Source organism: Malania oleifera, chromosome 13, assembly GCF_029873635.1.
Source record: "Malania oleifera isolate guangnan ecotype guangnan chromosome 13, ASM2987363v1, whole genome shotgun sequence".
In the NCBI taxonomy this organism is placed as follows: Eukaryota; Viridiplantae; Streptophyta; class Magnoliopsida; order Santalales; family Ximeniaceae; genus Malania; species Malania oleifera.
In genome coordinates, this window is record NC_080429.1 from 20,015,768 (window position 1) to 20,038,101 (window position 22,334).

At 38.6% G+C, this 22,334-nt stretch overlaps 2 long non-coding RNA genes across 2 annotated transcripts; one reads left to right on the plus strand and one right to left on the minus strand.

Moving 5' to 3' along the window:
• Positions 1-962: 962 nt before the first annotated feature.
• LOC131146943 (uncharacterized) lies at positions 963-3,705 on the minus strand. Its single transcript, XR_009134498.1, has 2 exons — positions 2,542-3,705; positions 963-1,324 (listed from the first exon to the last, which is right to left on the minus strand). It is a non-coding gene; the product is annotated as an uncharacterized LOC131146943 (long non-coding RNA).
• On the plus strand, positions 1,273-12,445 carry LOC131146944 (uncharacterized). Its single transcript, XR_009134499.1, has 2 exons — positions 1,273-1,723; positions 12,265-12,445. It is a non-coding gene; the product is annotated as an uncharacterized LOC131146944 (long non-coding RNA).
• The last annotated feature ends 9,889 nt before the right edge of the window (positions 12,446-22,334 follow it).

Genomic DNA, 22,334 nt, shown 5'->3' on the forward strand with positions numbered 1-22,334 from the left:
CTTTTATAAGTACCAATGATATTAATATATTATTAATTTATGCTATGTTGTTAGTAATTTAATACTGTCTCTTATGATTTTATTATTAATTATTAAAATAAATTTACAAGTTCGCTAATGAAAAATAACCATTTATAAATAGTTAGAAGTAACCCCCATTTGCTTAAAAAAAATACTTTAAAAAAAATAAAAATAAAAGTAGTCGTGAAAAATATCCTTTACAATAAATATGTATTTCAGTACAAATCAAATATATTTTTTTAATAAATACTTATGTAGACACCCCAATTTTAACTAGGCTACCCCAAAGAAGTTCGGTGAAATAAGGTTGGACTTTGAGCCCTGAATGACCTTGAGTTTTAAAATTAAGACCTTGAGTACCCATGATTTCCAAAAAAAATTTGAGTCCTTTTAACTAGTCGAGTTCCTTAAAAATTTTCCCAAAAAAATAGTCTCTCAAAATCATTCAAGATAAATTAAATCTTCTTGATTCTAGTTTATAATTTTAGCCTATATCCTTTTAAGACCCTCGTAATAATTTTGGTTAGGCTCGGTATCGAGTTAAGTCTTGAAATCAAAATTGGAGTCCATAGCTCCAATCTTGAAAATAATTTCTATAAATTTTTAGTTAAATTCCTTGTTTATCAAATCCTTCTATTTTGACTAGGTTGAAAATTGAGTATTCTAGTTTAAGAATAGGATTTTGTTTTAAGATTTTCAAAATTTCTTCAATTAAGTCTTCTAATTGATTTAAAAAAAAAAAAAAAACCAAGTTCTGTTATCTTTTTGGAAAATTGAGCTTTTCAATTTCTAAATTCAGATCTAGGGATTTGAGTTATTCAAAATGAGTTTTTGGTTTTAAATTGAGTCTTAATTTTAGAGTCGGGTTTTATTCAGGATTAAGGACATGTTCAATTGATCGTGGGCTCCCTAGGTCAAAATTAGTTAACCCAAAGTCAAAATTAAAAAGTGCATTCATCACAGATTTTATTAAAAAAGAGGCACGTGTGTACACGTGAAGCCACAAATGCACGAACATATTACAAGGGGAATGTTAATGAAAACAAGGAAAAGTACGAGGAAATAAAGTTGGGGGGGGGGGGGGGGGATACAAATAACAGTCACAGTACAAAAAACCTGGGGGTACATCCATACATACATACATGGAAAATAAGACTACGCAAGTTGTACAAATAGTGGTTGCAGGAAGAGCAACACGAGGGTACGTGCATTATAGAAAAAAATAATAAAAACAAAAAAAATACATAAAGGGAAGATGCCTTGCACTCCACTCCAGAGCTGCCACTTGGACCTTCCAGCTTGCCTGCGCCCAAAGAGTGATGAAATTGGTTAATTGGAATTCCAGATAATAATAGAAAATGCAAAATTCACAAAACATAATGAAGTTTGTTAGAAGGGATTATTCCTTGCTAGCATAGGGAATTCTATTAAGAGGAACCAGAATTGGCACCAAAAAGCACCCTTAGACTCCCTTTATTGTAGCAAAGGAAAACACTGAGAGAGCAGTAGCACCCTGCCCCAAATTAAGAGAGGAGTGAGTTATAGAAGGAAGTTTATGAGAGAGAGAGGAATTAAGAACAAAGAGGTTCTACCAAATTGCAGAGGCAGAAGAGCTGGAAGAAGGAGAAGCAGAGGGCCAGACACCTCAAATCAAACACACGCAAAGTTTGGAAAAGAAGAAAGGAGGAGTAAGAAGAAGAAGGTAAAAATCCTAAGCCCTCCTCCTTAAAATTGTTATAATTCATATGATGATTATGCATATAGTTTGAGTGTAGGTAATCTTATTCGGGTTTAGGGTTTGTGTTTGAACCTGAACCAAATTTGAACCACCCTACAGACCCAAATCCAATCTTTTAGACCCGAACAGGAGTTCGGGTTAGAGTCTGTACCTGTGTTCGAATTCGAGTTTGAGCTACCCGAACCAGGCCACTTTAAAGCTCATCAAAGCCCATTTTCAAAAGAGAGGTACCCAGCTCGTTTTAAAAATCCAACCATTGTTTTTAAAAAATAAAGTTGGGTCGGCTCGTTTTCAAAATTAGCTCAGGTTTTGTTTTGAAACCCAACTAGGTTGACTCGTTTTCAAAAGATGACCCAGGGATTTTTTTTTAAAATAACCCTTGAGGCCCATTTTAATTTTCAAAACCCAGAGGCCTACTTTAATTTTAAAAACTCAGATCCACACATGACTGAGGTCACGTAACCCACTCGGGTCAAGCCAGGTCCACACGGCTCACCGCGAGTTGAATCACGTGAGTCAACCCTAACTCTAACTCACTAAGTTGAAGACAAGTTGACTCGTCTTCAACCTTAGCCTTATGACTACACCCTAACCCTAATCCGAGTTCCCAAAATCATTGAAACAGAACACCACACTCAGGTCATCATCCAGTAAACACATAGTCTTTAGAACAATAGTATTTACAACATGTGAATCACTCACATACTCATACTCACACTTCATAATTACTAAAAAGAAAACTAAAAAAATATACACAGAAAAGAGGAGGGGTCAGAGAGTACTTAAATTTTTTTTGGCATCCGCGAAGACTTGGAATCACTCTTTGAACTTTGCTCTTGACCTTACCCTTTGGTAAAGACCATTCAGATGTTCTAGCCAGGAACTGAGCGCACCGGCGGCCACCTCGAAATTAAGCTTCTATGAGGAAGGTCAATACTTGAGACAGAGAGTTTGAGAGGCTAGCGTGAGGGTAATAGAAAAATTAGTCAGGTGGAGTTGCAGATCTAGGGTGTTGTCTTTTAAGAAGGAGAAGAAAAAAGCGAGAAACTGAAAGAGGCCGAGGAGGTTGCAGGTACTAGTGAGTTGCAGGTTGGGAAATCTAGGGTTTCGTCTGAAGAAGAAGACGAATCAAAGTTGCATGAGAGGGACAGAGAGAGGTTGAGAGAGTTGCAGAAAGCTAAAAAGCATGATTTTCGAGTTTGTGGTGGTAGGAGAACAAGAGGGGTAAAAGGCTAAGGAGGTTGCGAGCACTGGTGAGTTGCAGAGAGGGGTTTGGACTAGGGTTTTCGTAGAGAGGAGACGAGAGGGAAAGAAAGAAACAGAGAGAGTGAAAAAATGAGAAAAATGAATTTTTTGAGCTTAAATATGTCAAGCTCTGGCACCCTAGGATCATGACACGTGGAATACTTCATCTCCGCACGATCAAAATCACACATAGTTGAATCTTGGCCATTCACTCTTTGTTTCTATTGAGCGTTGATATTAAGCCACGTTGGATATCCAAAGCTGCTCCATCTCCTGCTGTTGGATCCCTGTAGCAAATCAATGGCTAGTATTGCTTCGTGTCAGGAGCAATAATTGTGGCCAGACCTCCTAGGTGCGCGTGCCTGTCTCCTCCGCACCTTAGGAGACACATGTTACCCCTTGTCCCCCGCGCCATTAATACTGGGAAGCATCTTTTCTCCTAGCCGTTGGACTTGGTTCTCCAGGAACGACTTAGATTGCCCTGTTTCAGGCATTCTTTCGAATCCCACGCCCTTCCTGCATGCTTTACAACATGTGGCCATTGCCATTAAAGCTAGCCTCTGCCACCTTTCAACTCTAGGATCCACGCCCCTCACGGATGATTAGGATCACTCCACGTGATCAATCCAAACACTCCCCCCTAGCACCATTTGCTGAGCAACACGTGGACCATCACCTTCCATATGTGTTGAGAGATGTGTGGCCCCTTTGATGCCGTTTGATCTACACTGCCCAGAGAATGGCTTGGAGCAAGCCACGTCACCCGCATGCACCTGCCCCTCACCGCATGACACGTGGTTGGTCCTAACCCGGACCTTAAATCGGTCTTCTTTGGACCGGTCAACGGTTGAATGGTCTTCCCCCTTGAATCAGTTTCCACCAGTTCTTCTTATGTCTTATTTATTTTATTTGTTTTAAATTCATAAAAATTTATTTAAAATCATAAAAATCGTAAAAATTATAGAAAAACTTCCAAAAAATCAGGAAAAATTGGGGAAAATTTTGAAAGCATTTCTAATTCATTTTTCACTGCTTTTCACCTTTGCATAATTTTTATATTAAAAATCACTAAAAAAAAAAAACAAAAAATAAAAACATATTTTGAAGTTAGGAAAATATTATTTACACTTAGAAAAATCATAGAAAAACCACAAATTCATAGGAAAATGCCAAAAATATTTTTAACTCATTGTTTTTGCTTAATTATCTTTGTCTTATTTAAAATTTTGGGAAAAAAAATACAAAAATCATAAAAATAAAATTTGAGGTTAGGAAAATGTTTTTGTACTTATAAAAATCACAAAAAACCTAAATTTTTTTGGAAAAAACTATGTTTGAGGTCTAGAAAATTGTTCTCATCCCGAATGAGTCCAAACCTCCTGGACTACTATTTTTTCCCATTTAGAAATTCTATCAAACTTTTAAAAATTTTGGGAGCGTATTTTTCTAATTATTTTCTCGACTTTCCGATCCCGATGATTTTAAAAGAGAGGCATGAGTTCTTCGGAGCGCGATATGCCCTAATTCTAAGGGAATACTTATATAGTATTTTTTTGGGTGCATTTTATTTGATTTTTGATATGGTGTAATTTTAAAAGTGAGAGTTATGGCATGATCCCAAGAGGGGGGTAAATTGAGATTTAAAAATATTTTGCTAATTCAAACTTCACTGATTCACCACATTAAATCTCATTTAAAAATTAAAGTGTGTATGAAAAATAAGAATGACAATAAATAAACATTCATACACGTGCGAAAATTAAAGTGCAGAATTTGAATAAGATAGAGAGAGACACTAGATTTGTTTTCGGGGTTCGGCCAATGCTGCCTACGTCCCTGCCTCAAGCCAAACCAACCTTGAGGATTCCGCTACTTTTACTCACTTACCAGGTGAAGCGATACCATTACAACCTCTCCTTACGGGGCGAGGCAAACCCTAGCTCAAATTTCAGGGCTGAGCCATAACCTACAACTACACCTTACAGGACGGTGCTTCTAGTTTTTTCTAACCGGGTCTGAATCAATCTGGTGCACGTTATGGGCCAGTGCAATCCTCTTCCGATCACACGCTGGGAATACAATAATAATAATAATTTGCATATGAAGAGAATGCTTCTCAGATAAGTAGAGATGTATACAATGAAAACTCTAATATGGACTCTCAAATGATTTAAAAGTGAAACTCAATAGAGTTATGAATTTTCTCTCAAAAATATTTTTCAATAAAACGTGAGAATATGAAAAATGATTTAATTTTAAAATGACCTTTTAAACACTTTCAAAAACTAAAAGATTTCCAAGAAAAATATATTGAATTGAATATGTGCTCTAACCTTTTCTCAAGAAGGTTATAAAGTGAAATGTATATCAATTAATACTTGCTCAAAGCTTACTTAAATACCCCAAAGAATTTCTTCAAAAAAATATTTTTCAAATAAAAGAATAGGAGAAATAAGAGATTTCTTTCCCAAATGATTGACCTTCAAAAATAAGGCTTTCAAGCTATATATATGATATAAGCTTGAACCTTTTCAAATAGAGCCCCAATAATATTTTTCTCTGAAAAGATATTCAAGAAGAGTAGGAGAAATATAAACTTTGATTTTCAAAATAATGAGGAGGCTTTCAAGCTATATATTATGAAATTGAATATAAGCTTAAGCCTTCCAATAAACCCTTAAAAGGTTTTCCCCCCAAAATATTTTTTCAAATAAAAGGAGTATGGGAGAAATTTAAATTTTGAAAATTATACAAAGGCTATCAAGCAATATATATATATAAACTTGAATATATATGCTCAACCCTTTTTAAAACAAAACCCCCCAAAATATTTTTCTCCAAAAATATTTTCAAATGAAGAGTAGAGGAGAAACTTTGGTCTTTGGAAAACATAAAAATAAAAGGGCTATTAAGCACAATATATATATATATATATATATATATATATATATATATATATGAAAGATAGTATATGCTTAAGCTTTTTAAAACAAAATTATCTCAAGAAAAAAGAAGCCTTTGAAGCAAGAATATATGAGTTGATATGTGCTCCAAGCTTTCTTCAATAACCCTCAAGATTTTCTCCAAAGAAGAATTTTCAAAATGAAATAGTAAGAGAAATATGAAATTTGAAGTACAAAGGGGTATAAAAAATGAGAGAAAAACAAATAATAAGCAAGTATACTACCAAGGGGTTTTTCTCACCTTTTACAAGTGTTTGGGGTTGATATTTATAGGCTAAAACCAAAACTAGCCATTTTATGGCCGTTGGGGGAAGATATAATATTATATTTTGAAAAACTAGCCGTTTTTGCCCGTTGGGGCGCTTTCTGCACAAATACCCTTCAATTTTGTGGACATAACTTTTACTATAGAACTCCAAATCAGACGTTCTTGATATCAACAGAAAGCTAATAGAAAATTCCATAACTTTTATGTTGAACAAGTTTTAAGATAAGAAGTTATGGATTGATAAAAATACCCATCAATGAGACGAAAGAAACATGAAGAGAATTTTTCTACTACGCACACCTTTTAGTATTTTAGCCATAATTTTTTTTATATAACTCCAAATTAGACTTTATTAGTATAGAAAGAAAGCTAATAGAAAATATCACAACTTTTATATTGAACACTTGTTAAGATAAGAAGTTACGAATTAAGAAAAATGCTTATTTCTACTATTTGGTCGGCTGGCCGCTCAATTGACCCCTTTGTAAAAATTAGTTTTTGCCTTCTTTTAACTTCAAAACTATTTTAAAACATTTGTATAAGTTAGGCATTTTATGAAAAAAGTTTTTCATGTTACTTGGAGGTCCTATAGTCAATCTAAGGTCAATGTTTGAGGTCAATCTAAGGTCAATGTTTGAGCTTCAAATAAAATCATATGATATGCATGCACATTCAAACTTAATTACTATTACAACACAAAAAATAAAAAAAAATATTCACGCTTTGCTCCTTCATACACCATTGTTGACCTGATAGGTCATACCTAGTTTTGATCATGACAAATACTTTTGGTACTGATGGTTGTACTAGGTTTGCATGCATGTTCACCTTGCGTGTGTACTCGAACTGAAAGACATATCATGATGGCGTGCGGTGTTCGTGTTAATGAATGAAGAAGTTCTGTGTTGTATTTGTAATTCTTTTTCACTTTCTTCATTCTATGATGTAATATTATTGTGGACTGTACACTCCTATGACTTGTAATAATTTGTATCATGCATGATAGGTAGGTATGCTCAAATCGACCCTAATTGGGCTTTAGGTACCTACACAGACCATAGAAAGACCTTAGGGATTTCGACCGATGCAGAATTTTTTCGGTGTCCTAAAAGAAGACCTAGACTGACCTTAGAACTCTCTATAATTTATAAAAAATATGGCCTATCTTTATATATATATATATATATATATATATATATATATATATATATATGCTTATATGAATAGGGTGATTATGAAAAATACATGTTCGGTTGACCGAACTTAAAAGCATATTTTCTCACGGTCGACCGAACTGGCCTACGTCAACAGTTTGACCATGGCTCGGTCGACCGAATCAAACCAATTCAATTATGCTGGTCGACCAAACTTCCCCAGGTCAAACACTTTGACCTTTCGGTCGATCGACCAGGAAAGTACTTCAACGCCTTGGTCGACTGAAGGTCCTCGAGAGATACCCCAACGTCCTGGTCAACTGAACCACTTAGTTCAAAATCACCTGGTCAACCAAGCCACTCAATTCAAAATCACCTGGTCGATTGAACCACGCTAGAATGAAAAATCGCCCTTAGGACACTTAGTCCGGTCGACCGAACTCTCAGTTCAAATTTTTTCCGGTCGACCGAACTTGGACACTTGGTTAATTGAACCTCACGTTCGGTTGACTGGTGCTCTCGGGTTGGAAAATTTTTTTAACATAGTTAAATTTTTTAAACAGGGTTAATTGTGCTAAAATGTTTTAAAACAATTTTAATAATACCCTTGGTATCCCCAACAATCATAATTTTGCCTATGCCTATATATACAAGCTCATTTTCAAAATTAAGGTGTGATTAGCAAGATCATTAAGGTCAAAATTCTCTCAAATTCAAAAATCATTTTATAGCCTATACTACTCCCATACACTTCAAGACTTCATTTTTCTTAATCATTCAAGTGTTGTGAGTATTTCTAAAGTGCTTGTGTCTAATCTAGCCTGCTCATACTCTCATTATATTATATTGATTGTTTGATTTTATTAAGAGTAGAAGCATCAAATTCTTCCACTGATTTAACTTGATAAATCTTGTGTGGGAAGACTTGGAAGGTTGTGGTTCTTGCATTGTCATTGCAAGACACCTAAACCTATATTTTTGTGTGAAACCTTGATATGATTTTGTGATATTCACATACTGTGTTTCAAATCTTGCTTTGATATACACTCTAGATCTGAACTGATAATTTATACTTATTTGAGTGTTTATCACACATTAGAGCGTTGAACATATTTACATATCATTTGTGTTTGCATTATTGCTTGAGCTATACTAGTGTACATATATGCTTGTGAAGAAGCGCATTTCTGTGTATAAAATTTTACACCATTGATTGTATTCCGGGCGCGGGCTTGAGGAGGGTGACTAGCCCTGTTGAATAGTCCTGGACTGGTTTAGACTCGGTTAGGAAAGCTAGGTGTGTCATCCTAGTAAGGCGTGTTGGTTGACGTCAGCCCCTTGAATTGACCTGGTTGTAATCGGTGCCGCTCCACCAGTTAAGTGAGTCGTAGTGGACTCCTTGTGCTAGTGTAGCCAAGGCGGGGACGTAGGCAATTTGGCAAAACCTTGATAACATATTGTGTGTATTGTTTACTTTTCCGAACTGTACTTTTACTGCATGTGTATGTTTATTTGTTGATTGCATAGACTAACCCTAAGTTATGTAATACTGCTGTTAAACCGATTGACCTAAGTGATAATTTTTAAATTCCTAATTCACCCCTCTTTTGGGATTGCACCAAAGCTAACAACCATGTAATGCGCGGGGATCTGTTCATTTAGGTGCTCTTACGACTTCCATATGACATCCATCATTTGTGCTTCCGGAAATATAAACATGTTCTCACTTATTGCACAAATAAAATGCCGTGGTTTGTTAATATCAAAACAGGGATCAGACTCAAAAAGTTAACAAAAAGATTGTTAAATTTGATTTATGGGATAATTCTCAATTAATTTGGTACCATTCGTAAGAACGTGCACGTAAGGGGTGCTAATACCTTGCCCTCAGGTAACCGATCTCATGAGCCCGACTCTGGTAACGTAGACCGATTCTACCATTAATTGGGTAGTAATCAAGTGTTCTAACCACACTCCAAAAGGTTAGTGGCGACTCCATCACATATTGTTTTCCATGAAAATCATTTTCAAAATCCACCTTTTCAGTTCGTGTATCTCGAGGCAATACACACATGGTGGTGTTTCTGCCCCGCGCAAGAGAACGTCGCAACAGCTTGGCGACTCTGCTGGGGATGCTTGAGAGTCGAGCCAATAATTAACAGATAATTATCCCAAAATTTAAAATTTAATAAGCCTTCTGATTACTCATTTTCATTTTTGTATATATTGTTTATACAATTAAGTGTTTGATTGCACATATACTTTGTGTATATTGTGGTAAAAGCATGTGATAGTTTATATAGATATGAATACTTTGTTTTAAATGTGAGTACTTTGAGTAAGCATGTGATTAAGATTTAGTACTTTGTTGTTTAGGCATGTTATTATTTGTATATATTGTTGTATGAATACGCATGGGATCACTTGTAAATGTTTTGTTTAAATAATATGTGGATGAATGTGGGATAGAGGGTTTAGGCTAAAATTGATAGATTCACACACTTGTGCATACCCTATACTCGATTTTTCACGATAAGGCTAAATAGGGGTGTAATAGAGTTTGTCCCTTTATAGCTTAAGCTTAATGGGACCCGTGAACCACCCTGCTTAGTGCAAGCTTTGTCTGGATCCCTATGGGGGAGGATGAAAGTTCAAATTGGGGACCTGTTGTCTATAGGGAACAGAGCCTAACCACATATGATTATCCAAAATCCCTCGCCTAGGATAGAGCCTCGGCGAATCCTGTATATATATCTACCCCTTGGTTGGGACAAAAGCTCCATCATTCTCCATGTGGTCTCATGTATGTACATGTATGCTTTGAATTGTATGATAGTATGACTAACATATTGCATCCATATAGGCATCCCATTAACTTTACCAAGGTTCTGAAAAGATCAGAGTCATTCATGGAGGATGTAGTGATTTACTAGGAGATCGAGTCTATAGTACTATCGTATTCTGAAAGTCAGCAAAAGCAATGGGGAGATAGCTTGAACAAGGAGTCAGTGGTGAAGCTACCAGCTGGAGTCAGCATATATACCCGGTCGAACTCCCTGGATGAACTAAAAACTATCTGGAAGGGATGGATACCGCAACACCATCTTTAATTCTCATAGTTATACGACCATATCAATTTTCTGTTACATATATTAGTGAATCCTTAGATGGTGAAAGCATTGGTAGAATTCTAAAATCCCCCTTACGTATGCTTTACAATATATGGAGTAGACATGGTTCTTGTAACGACCTGAAAAATTTAAGTAATAAAAGTAATAAAAGAAAAGAAATGGAAAAAGGGAAGAAAAAGAAAATTTTTCAAGAAGTGTCAGCGAGGATTTGTCGATGAACCAACCGCCCTCGTCGATGAACATTCTTCCTTGGCTCGTCGACGAAGTCATATGTCTCATCGACGAAGATTTATCGAAAGGGTTTTAGACATTCCTAAAATTTGTTGACGAACTCATGACTTTGTTGACGAATGTTCTTCTTGGGATCATTGATGAATCCACGTGTCTTGTCGATGAGTCCCTGCCTATATATATTACGTTTGCTTTGATTTTTTAGTGAAGAAATATTTTGTTTCTCTCTCTCTCTCTCTCTCTCTCTCTCTAAAAACAGCCCCTCTACCTTCTCTCTTCGAATCTAGCCTGGATTCAACCCGGTTTGACGATCCAGAACCACCACGAGGTTCGTGGGATCATTCTTTGCAAAGCCACTGAAGCAGATTGTTGATTCGGGATTTTGGGGCACCATCCCAAAATTAGGGTAAGTGAGATATTGTAGGATTATGATTTATTGTGTGCCTGTGGTTATTGTTTGGGGTGCAAATTCTTCTTGGTTGGAAATGCTGATCGGTTGTGAATACTGTTTGATTGTGTATACTGTGGTAAATGCGTGGATGTGCTTGAGTGGTTGGTTTTGTTATTGATATGTGTTGTGGTTCATGTAAATTGTGATATAGCGTTGACAGTGGCATGAGGAGGTCGTTATATCGTACCTGATATAAATTGCTGTATAACGTTGGCAGTGGTATGAGGAGTTCGTTATATGGGCATTTATATTAAGGGGGTAAAACATTAGCAGTGGCATGAGGAGTTTATTTTACCGATTTACTATGAACGAGATTGTGTGTGTGTATTAGTAACCTGTGTGGTTGATAGTCTTGCGTGGACCAATCCTATGTGGACCATGTAATATGTGCGATGTTAGTACTCTGTGGACGTTGTATTTTGCGTGGATATGAACCCTGTGTGGGTGTGAATGAAGACTGCATGAATAATCCTATGTGGATGTGGGTCCTGTGTGGATTGTATCATTCATGTGGTGATGGACCCTTTGTGGGTGTGCATGAACTGTGTGTGTATCCTGTGTGGATTGGTTGTGGTATGTGTATGTATGTGGATCTTTGTGAAATTATGGCATTGGATGCGTGTAACTTTAATTACATAAGTATTTATGGTAAAGTAGGATACTCCACCCGAGAGCTTGTTGAGAAAGGCGAGTGCCCTAGTAATATTCTGTGGTACCAGAGCAGAGGGAAGCTACCTATATGGGTGGGTAATCTTCCCTATTCTCGGAGACTTTAATTGGATACATAACCCGAGGGCTTACTAAGTAAGGTGAGTGCTCTGGTACTATCGCTATAGCAGAGGGAATGTACTTGTATGAGCGGGTAATCTTCCTTATTCTCAAGAATTATCAGTAAAAATAAATATGGTTGTGTGTATAATATCAGATGACAGTGTGATCGTTGGTTATTGATTATTAGATAATTATTTTTGGTATGTATTAAACTCTCTGCCACACAATGTTTATAGCTTTTTCTTCCTTATTAAGAGGTGTCTCACCCCATCAAATTATTAATCTTTTCAGGTCCTCCAGGTGATCGAGCTTAGAAAGCTCTAGGGCGGGATTAGTTTTGTGAGTAGTTAAAAGAACAGATATGTGTATTGTTTAGTGTTTAATAATTTTGTCCTGGTTATGTAATATAGAGAATATGATTGTACCTTTTTATGGGTTTGCATATGTAAATATAGTACTCTAGTATTTTGTTTGAGGTTGTTTAACTAGTTTTGCTGCGTGAATGGTATCCGAGACACCAGATTGATCTCATAACACCTTGGGCCCCATATGGCGGGTACGGGGTGTTACAGTTTCGATGATCAAAGAGTATGCCTCGCTACTACATTTGATGAAACAATGATCACCCTACCAGATCTATGTACTTGATTCTAGAACGTCCTTAGCAAGGGAGTTGTATAACGTTGCTGGGATCAAGATTCAATGGACTACAGGGGAAAATGAAAAAAGTCACTTGGAAATGCTTGAAGGCATTGTTGGAAGAAGGGGAAGGTAAAAAGACTCAGATGCATTTGTTAGCCCTTGCCATATATGGTTTGATTATATTTCCCAAAGAACTGGGAACCATTGACCGAGCCACTGTTTCTTTCGTAGCACAAATAAAGAATGGAGCTAATCCGGTTCTCGACATTTTGGCAGAAATGTTTTGATCCCTCAACAAATGCATGAGTAAGGGCTAGGAACGATTGAAGTGTTGTGTACCATTACTCTATGTTTGGTTCGCTAGTCACTTATCAAGCAACCAAGGGGGATATCGTAGCACCTTTTCAGCTCTCCAAATTCCCTTGGTTGAGTTTGAAGAGGCTCAGCAGAATGTCCAATGGAGTAAGGATGACTAGAACATAAAAATGCATAAATTGGGCGGTTTGAGATTAGCCTGGCAAGCACCATGGACAGATTGTTCCAAGGTGGTATACTAGTGTGGAAACCTTTCATGGGCCCCGTTACTAGGTTCGTGGGGAGGAGTAGCATACACCCCTTTGATGGTCAGGAGGCAAATGGGGGCGTCTCAATTCATGCCTGTGACCCATGGGTTGGCGAGATCAGACTTCTCTTATAAAACAGGGGATGCCTAGAATCAGATCAGGAAGTTTACAGTGGCCTAGACACATGTACACTTGGTGGACCCAGGTAATGAAACCGTCGCAACTTAAGGGAGCTACAAGGTATGGTGGGTCAACTGGGTGAACCCTCAATTCAAAGGAACTTTGGGAGCCCTTGCTATTTATGTCAAATCGCCAAGAAAAAACCCACAACTACGGTTGCAAGGGGAGCCATGCCTGAAGGAGGAAGCAGTAACAAAAAATTAGCAGACGGAGCAGAGGAAATAAGAGCTAGTTGCTTTTTGTCACTGAGAAATCAAGCAACAAAAGGCCCGCTATGTGCACTCAGAAGAAGAAGTAGTGGCTCTGAGAAAAGAGAGAAGAGCGCTTCAAGCAAAGCTCGGCTAAAAATCCTAGATATTGAAGGACGCCAGAGTAGAAATTGAAGAAAAATCCTTCTACATATAAGAGATGGATTGTCAATGGGATAAATAGAGGGACACATTCAACCGGGCACTGAGTAAAGTCAAACCATTCGTAGAACAAGCTAGTTAGTGGGAAGCCAAATACTGAGCACTAAAGCGAAAGGTGGCCGATCCTGCACCTCAAAGGTCGAAGCTAGCTCAAGAAGGCCCGAGTCGCACCAACAAGAGCAAGAAGGGGAACTAGAATCCCACATTTTTTTAATTCATTTGTAGATATTTGTATTTCTTCCAAAATTTTGTATGGAAAGGCAAAAATTGTAATGAAATGATGACAATCTTTCCCAAGAACCTTGGTCAAAGTATGGTAGGATGCATGCATGACTATTTTTTTTTTGTATATGTCTATACACAAACTGCATCTCTGCATAAGCATTCATTGCATATCATCATAATTCTGAAGAAGAAATTTTCTGTATAGGGGGGGGGGGACAGAAGAGTGACTGCGAGTTTGTGAAAATTGAGGGGCCTACTCACCCTTATGGTACCAGAAGAAAGACGAAGATTATGGCTGAACAAGTAGAAAACAAACTCTCACGCCTAGAACAAGGACATGAGTAAATAAAAGACAAAATAAGTAAAATGCTAGAAATGATGATGAAAGGAAAAACTATACAGATAGAGGACAATGAGAAGGACATAGGTCCTGTCCATGCTCCTGGGTTCACCCGGGTCCATGGGCAAGCGGCCACCACCGGCTATTGTAGAGGGCTCACCACCAAATAGCCACCTTCATCCCAGCTGCACCAGTACCAGGGTTCCCAACAGTCAGGGTGCCTCTAATGATTGCTGTAGATGCGGGGGTAGGCGCAAGCAAATCTGCAACCAAGTACTGATGTGATGTGTTCAAAGAATGATTAAGAGCTATTGAAGGGGCCCAGGCACCTGGTTCCGTTAACCCCGCAGATCTCTGTTTAGTACCAAAGGTAGTGCTACCACCGAAGTTTAAAGTACTAGACTTTGAAAAGTTTGATGGGACCCGATGTTCGCAAACTCATCTTCGATTGTATTGCCAAGCAATGGCGGCCTACTATGAAGACGAGAAGTTGATGATGCATAGCTTCCAGAGTAGTCTAACCGGTGCAGCAGCCAGATGGTATATCCGGTAAGACAAGGCATGAGTTCGCACATGGGGAGATCTGGCCAATGCTTTCATAGCTCAATATCGTCATGTGATGGAAATTGCACCAGACCAGATCACTTTGCAAGAGATGGAAAAGTGGCCTACAGAGACATTTAGAGAATATGCTTATAGATGGAGAGACGTGGCTATTCAAGTAGACCCACCGGTAAAAGATTGGAAAGCCATCTCTTTGTTTGTGAGTACATTAAAAGACCCCTACCGTGGACATCTTCTGGGAGCAACTCTCCATGATTTTATGGATATTGTGGCCACCAGAGGAAGGATTGAGGCTGACATCAAGGCAGGCCGGATCAAGACTAGTAACACTGAGACTAGTCTGAGCAAGAAGTGGACCAACAAAAAGAAAAAAGAAGAGGCCCAGATGATTTAGGGGCAGCCTAATCAGAGGAACCAATACTCAAGAGGCCAGAACCAGTGGCCTAACAGATATTTTATAATGGAACCCACAGTGAACCAAGTCATGCAGAGGGGCCCAAGGCCCCAATTCACAGCTACCCAATTCACAAATTTCTCACCTATGCTGGCTCAACAAAACACGCCGGCTTGCCATAACATGCAAGCTCGCGATAGAGGAACCACTAGGAAATCTCGCAGGATAGATCCCATTCCAATGACCTGTGCTGAGTTATTTCCCCAATTAAAGGAAAGAGGAATGGTCAAACCCAACCCTGCACTGGTACAACTCTGTAGTCCGCTGTGAGTATCATGCAAACTTCGCTGGTCATGTCATCGACCAGTGTTGAGCATTTAAGCATAAGGTTCATGACTTGAGGGACGCAGGTTGGCTGGTATTTGATGACAAGCAGTCGGGAATACAAGGAAACCCCCTACCCGACCATGGGGGAAACAATATCAAAATGGTAGAGGAAGAGGTAGAGGAGACTCCAAGAATAGAACTTGACAATATGTTGCTAGATTGGATATATAGTGAAATCGTAACAGCTAGTTAGGAAAACCAGGGGCCATTTGTCCAGAAGACACACTCCGCGCGTGCTGGGAAGCAGAAGGAAAATTTGTACAACATTATGAAACTTTCCGAACTTACCTGCAAGGATTAGTGGATAAAAAGTGTGTGGAAATTAGGAGTATTCAGAAGATTAGTGAAGTATTGGCTATTGGGGAGAAAGAAGTAGAGCACTCCCAGTATACAGACCGGCCTTTTGTGCCTGTTGTAAGGAAGGCCCCCAGTACCACTAAGGCATCGACTCCCCTTGTGATTTCCATCCCCCGGACATTTCCATGCCAAAGTGGCCATGCAGTTCCATGGAGATACAGTTGTGAGGCACGTGTTAGAGGGGAAACTAGCAGTATGACGGAAGTAAGAGGGATTACTTGCAGTGGAAGAGTGTATGCTCCTGAATAGCTGCAGAAATTGAGCTCGAAGAAGGTTGAAGAATCAAGAAAAAGCATCAAAAAGTCCATTCCACCACAGGAAGCAGAAGAATTCTTAAAAATGATAAAACACAGCGAGTACAACATAGTTGATCAGATAAACAAGATGCCGACGCATATCTCCGTTTTGTCATTACTACTAAATTCAGAAGCCCACCGAGAAGCCCTGCTGAAGATCCTTAACCAGACTTATATTTTGCAAGATATCAGTGTCAATAATTTTAACCATGTGGTGGGAAGTCTAGTGACAACTAATTACATAACTTTTACTGATGAGGAAATCCCATCGGAGGGTAGAGGGCAGAACAAGTCATTGCATATATCTTCTAAGTGCAAAGATCACATGATAGCCCGAGTTTTGATCGATAATGGGTTCTCCCTCAATGTTATGCCCATGGTCACACTACAACAATTATCTGTGGATCTCTCTTACGTAAGACATAACAACTTGGTGGTATGGGCTTTCGATGGAACTCATCGAGAATCAGCCGGGTCAATTGAGATCCCCATGCAGATCGGGCTGGTGACTTTTACTGTTACATTCTAGGTCATGGCCATCACATCATCATACAATTGCATGTTGGGGAGGCCTTGGATCCACAACACTGGGGCAGTTTCATCCTCCTTACATCAAAGGGTAAAGTTCGTAATAAAAAACAAGATGATCTGTGTATATGGAGAAACAGACGTGATGATCACTAAGCCCTCTTCCACCCCCTATGTGGAAGCAGTAGAGGAGGCCCTCGAAGACTCATTTTGAGCTTTTGAGATTATTAATGCCACTACTGTTACAGAGGGATCTCCCATTACACAACCCCATATTTCCTCCACGGCACACATGGTTGCCACAGAATTGATCAAGCAAGGGTACAACCTAGGAAAGGGGCTAGGAAGGCACTTGCAGGGGATCCCAAAGCCGTTGGTAGTGCAAGAAGCAAAAGATAGATATAGTCTTGGTTATATGCCCACTTTTGCAGACCAAAATAGAAAGAGAGTAGAGAAGGAAACACAAAGAGGGGAAAGGCTCAAAGGCGAAACAAACACCCAGTGGGGGTCAAGCATCACACACATCGACTAGACTTTCGTAAAGAGTAGTCAGACCGACTTAGAGACAGAAATGGGACAGTTGAGCATATCAGTTCTGGACTCGGAAGTTTCCATGGATACCTCTGAGGGATGGGTTCACCTTATGCCACTAGGAACGAAATTGCAGAATTGGAGCACTTTTGGCTTTCCCATTTTTCTCATGTAATGCCTTTAGTTTCCTTGTTTTGAATCCTTTTGTAACTTGAGGACAATATAGTCCTGGCCAATTTTTCTTATTTAATGAAAGTGAATTATGCATTTCTTGACATTTCTTTTGCATCTCAAGCTCAATTGTCAAAAATTTGTTTGCTATGGTTTCATGCAAGAATATGGGAGATAATAACACTTGTACCCATAAGGAAAAAAATGACATTGATTTTGAAAACATAATTCATGGAACTGAAATTGAAGAAGATGAAACGAACTTATCTCCTGAAATGGAAAGGATGTTGAGATCTAATAAAAAGTGCACATTACCTAGTAGTGACCCCACTATTATAATCAATCTGGGAACTGAGGAAGAACCTAAACAAGTAAAAATTGGGGTATTATTGGAGGGTAAAGAAAGGAGCAAAATAATTGAACTACTAGAAGAATATCGGGATGTGTTTGACATGCCAGGTCTAGACATGGATTTGGTAACTTATAAGATACCCGTTTACCCTGATTCTAAGCTAGTGAAGCAAAAGTTAAGGAGAATGCAGCCGGAAATGTTGATCAAGATAAAGGAGGAGGCGCAAAAGAAATTTGAGGCTGGATTTCTAGAAGTAGCTCAATATCCCGAATGGATGGCCAACATTATCCCAATAATTAAAAATAATGGCAAGGAGAGAGTTTGTGTTGACTATCGAGACTTAAATAAAGCTAGCCATAAGGATAATTTCCCGTTCCCGCACATTGACGTGTTGGTAGACAATATGGTAGGGCATGCTTTATTTTCGTTCATGGATGGTTTTTAGGGATATAACCAGATTAAGATGGCCCCAGAAGACAAAGAAAAAACCTCTTTCATCACATTATGGGGAACTTTTTGTTACAAGGTTATGCCATTTGGTTTAAAGAATACATGGGCTACTTATCAAAGAGCCATGGAAACCTTGTTCCATGACTTAATGCACAAGGAGATTGAGGTGTATGTGGATGACATGATCATTAAGTCACGGAATAAAGATGACCATGTGACAAACCTGGATAAGTTGTTTAAGAGACTTTGGAAATGCCAGTTAAAGTTGAACACGGAAAAATGTACTTTTGGTGTCACTTTAGGAAAATTGTTGGGGTTTATAGTAAGCAAGAAATGGATTAAGGTTGATCCTGAAAAAATCAAAGCCGTTCAAGAGATTCCTAACCCCAAGACTAAGAAGGAGGTATGAAGTTTACTGGGCAAGCTCAACTACATAGCCCTTTTTATATCCTAATTGACTACCACCTATGAGCCCATATTTAAGTTGCTGAGAAAGAATAACTCGGAAAGGTGGACTGGGAGTTCCAAGAGGCTTTAGAGAAGATAAAGGAATATCTCCTGAACCCTCCGGTTCTAGTACCCTCAGTACTTGGAAGGGTAGCGCTATGGGAAATATTTGGCTGATAGAGTTGTGGAGGATTACCAGCCTATGGAGTTTGACTTCCTAGAAAAGGACATTGACTCAATAAGCCAAGAAGAAGAAGATCACGAAGCTTGGACAATGTTTTTTGATGGGGTAGTCAATTTGTGGGGACATGGAATAGGGGCCGTAGTTATATCCCCGGAAGGAAAACATTATCTGGTCATAACTAAGCTTACTTTTCCATGCACCAATAACATATCAGAGTACGAAGCATGTATATTGGGTTTGTAGCCTGCTATAGGCTGAGGAATCAAGGAATTAGATGTGAAGGGAGACTTAGCCCTTGTTATTCACCAATTTACCGGAGAGTGGGAAACCTAAGATTCCAAACTAGTGCCATATCAGGAGTACATTCAGAAGATGATTAAAGGATTTGACAGCATCAGTTTCTCCCACTTGCCAAGGGAAAACAACTTGATTCCTGATGCATTGGCCACTCTGGCAACATTTTTTGAAAGTGGAACCAGGAATGGAGATTGAGTCGATTTGGATCAGAGTACGGTTAGAGCCCGCTTACTGTGTAGTGACAAAGGAGGCTAACGGGGAACCATGATTCTATGATATTAAGACATACCTTCAGCGAAATGAGTATCCCGAGGGAGCGACCAGTAATGATTGAAAGACAATCACAAGGCTGGACATGAGATTTTTCTTGGATGGAGAAGTGCTGTACAAGAGGAATCATGATATGACTCTCCTATGATGTGTGGAGGCGTAGAAGGCGTGACAAATCATGCATGAAGTCCACAAAGGAGTCTGTGGTACTCATACTGGGGGTTATTTGTTGGCTCGAAAAATCTTGTGGAGTGGATATTATTGGATGACTATGGAAAGGGATTGCATTGAATACACTCGAAAGTGCCACAAATGTTAGATTTATGGAGATCAAATATAAGTCCCACCAGCCGAACTTCGCGTTTTATCCGTGACCTGGCCCTTTTCAGCTTGGGACATGGATGTTATTGGGCCAATTACTCCAAAGACCAGCAATGGACACCACTTCATCTTTGTGGCTATTGATTATTTCACCAAATGGGTAGAGGCAGCCTCATACTCCAGTGTCACGTAGAATTTAATCAGTCACTTCATAAAGAGAGAGTTGATCTGTCGGTATGGAATCCCTGAAAGGATAATCTCATACAATGTCAAAAACTTGAACAACGAAGTAGTGATGAAGTTATGCAATCAGTTCAAGGTTAGACATCACAATTAAGCTCCTTATATACCATAGATGAATGAGGCAGTGGAAGCAGCCAATAAGAACATCAAGAATATCTTCGAGAAGATGACTAAAACCTGCAAAGATTGGCATGACAAGCTCCCATTTGCCCTGTTGGCCTATAGAACTATAGTTCGAACCTCCACAATGGCTACTCCTTTCTCTCTAGCGTCCAGAATGGAGGCCGTAGTCCCAATTGAAGTTGAAATCCTGTCTCTGCGAGTCCTGAAGGAAGCAGAGTTGACTGAGGCAGAATTTATACATTCCCAGTATGACCAGTTGAACCTGATTGAAGAATGACCGCCATAACTCATGGACAGTTATACTAAAGAAGAATGATGAGGGTATTCAACAAGAAAGTGCGACCCCAAAAATTCCATGAGGGAGATCTAGTATTGAAGAAGATTTTTCTGATCCATGCTGACCCTCACGATAAGTGGACTGCTAATTATGAAGGGCCCTACGTGGTGAAGAAGACATTCTCAGGAGGCGCCTTGTTGCTAGTAGACATGAATGGAACCGATCTCTTGCACCCTGTCAATTCTGATGTTGTAAAGAAATATTTTTCTTAGAAATTGTACAAAATTTTCCAGAAAAGTTTAATAAAGTGACTACAATATTTGTTCTATGGATTCATTATCTTTTGTCAACTCATGTTTCAATTAAATGACAGATGACCATTTTTGGCTGACTAGTTTTTCCCCTAAAAATCCAAACATTTGTTTACCACTTGGAAAACCCTTTAAGCTTGAATGTTAAACCATTCTCTTCAAAGAAGTTAGTTCCCAAAATTAAACCGGGTTAGGGTTTTCAAGGGTCTGGCAAACCATGAGTGACAATAACAAAATGTCAAAGTGACGGTAGACCATTTTTCCACTACCCAGAAAAATTGAGGAAAGAAAATATCCTTTACTGGCGCTTTTGAGCCCAAAGTATTCAATTTATTGTTTAGCCCATCAAATGATCACACCCCACACTGGGGCAGTTTACAAAGTTCATTCCCAAACGAAGTCCAAATGAAAAAATGAAGTCCCTATTCTTCTGCAAAAGAGAAAGCAAAATATGACAAAAGAACAAATGAAAGAATAGAAGCAAAGAAAAAGTAAGGGTCATACTTCATCTGTGGTCTTTGACCAATTTACCCCTTAATAAGACTAATAATTTTGAGACTTATATATCCCTTTCTTCTTTAACCAATACCCATAGCCTACATTACGGTCCGAATAAAAAGACCTAACCAGATTGGCACATGTTGTTGTTTCAAGTGATTTGTCAAATTCAATGTTGAGTTTGAACTACGTAATGATTTGATCCTGAAAAAGTATGTAGGTAGCTTGTTCAAATTAAAAAGTTTAGTCAATGCTTTGTAAAAACCCCAAACTGGGTGGAACACGTCATTCGAGGATGAGATTTTTGAGCCTTAGTTTCCTTCCTTTCGTAAAACCCACATCCTTAGGCCAACATTTTGTCTCGAGTCATAAAGACCATCTAGAGATCGAAGCATGAGCAGAGCTTGATTAAACCATAGACAAACAACTGAACAAGAGAGTATCATTTGGTTTCACACCTTTAAAGAAGAAACGAGGTCTCCTGAAACTGGGGTAGTTTGTGAAAAAGGGGGAAAATTAGTTGATTAAGCAGTTTGAGTTAATGTCATAGAACTTGGGGACACTTGTGTAAAATTTCCCCTTTTCCAAAAACAACTCATGAACATAGTGAAACAACTATTTTTGCATAGATTGATCTCTTGATTTAACAAATTGATGTCATAAATGTATAATCATTTTCATAACCAAAAATCTACTTGCTTTCCAAAAATCCCCAAAGAAAGGATGGGCAGTCAAAAGGGTTCAAAATCACCATTATTCTGGGGCAGATTTCATGGCAAGCGTCTGGAAAGTCCATTTCAAGACTCACCCATTCGAGTGGTATTTGAAAACATGACTGTAAGTAGTTACGGGCGCAACTAACAGGGGCAAATTTCGTGTTGAGTTCTAGTGAAGCCAACTCAGATGCTCTTATACGTTGAACTTGAAACAAGGCTAAGGTCAGTGACAGTAAATACTGGGGCAGAGTTCAAATGCCTGATGGAATTGGAAATATTGTCAG